Below are 1,179 nucleotides of genomic sequence, written 5' to 3'. Positions count from 1 at the left end.
TAATATATATATATATATATATATATATATATATATATATATATAATATTTTGAATGGTTTTTGAAATTTTTGAGAAAAACGCGTTTTTTTTCAACTTTAAAGTCATATATCTTTAAAACTAAGTCGTTTTGAATTAGTCATATGAAGCTTTCGTCTTGAATTTGTGTGAGAAATCACTTTTAAAATCTTTTAGCATATACTTCGGATACACCCTATATATACAGAATAAAATATTTAAGAAAACATTTCAGAAAAAAATGTTTCAAACGAAGGTTGTATCGTCTCAAGAAAGAATAATGATGATGAAATTATTGTAAATTTAAAAAAAAAAATCAATTTTTCAAGATTACAAAAAGGTCCTCACTCTCCACCCATTTTTTTAATGGAATTATATAATTGTTTTAACATAATACGTTTCTCTTTTTATATAATTATTCTATATATAAAAGTATTGAAATAGAGTTATCAAAAAATCGGAGATTGAGCAAGAAAATTTCGAATCTCTATACTATCGAAGACAGAGCATTGTAGACGATTTCATCTATCTGAAGTGGATAATATCATGCAAAGATGTAAGTTGCATTTTTGAGATTAAACAAAGAATGGCCAAACGTTGATGACTATAGACTTGAGAACATCTGAAGGGATCAGAGAATCTCTGGCAAGATAGAAATCTATCTTGTTTGAAACTTGATCTTTCCCATATTTTTCTGCGAAGGGACTTAGACTTCGAGCAAGAGAGAGAAAGGATCAACGCGTTTGAAATGTGATGTTGGGCGAATGCTATGGATTCCGTAGACCGTCAGACGTATCAATGATAATATATTCATCCTTTCAGAGCTTGGAATAAAAGATCGAATATCCACTGTATGCTACAAACGCATACTATATCCTCACTTCAACCACATAACCAGACGCGAAGATGACAGTCTTGAAAAATTGATAATCATTGGCAATATCAAAGAAAGAAGAGCATGAGGCTCATCCTCAACTAAATGGACCGACATCAACTAAAAGAAAATAACTTTTCCACAATGAGGATAGCTACGGATAGAAATCGATGAAAACAATTCATATGCTTCTAAATGGTTACATAAATGGAGATTTCAGTTATGAAGGACGAGAGAGAGAGAGAGAGAGAGAGAGAGAGAGAGAGAGAGAGAGAGAGAATAAATAAA

The sequence above is a fragment of the Atta cephalotes genome (assembly GCF_000143395.1).
Source record: "Atta cephalotes unplaced genomic scaffold scaffold00030, whole genome shotgun sequence".
Taxonomy (NCBI): Eukaryota; Metazoa; Arthropoda; class Insecta; order Hymenoptera; family Formicidae; genus Atta; species Atta cephalotes.
This window is presented reverse-complemented; position numbering follows the sequence as displayed.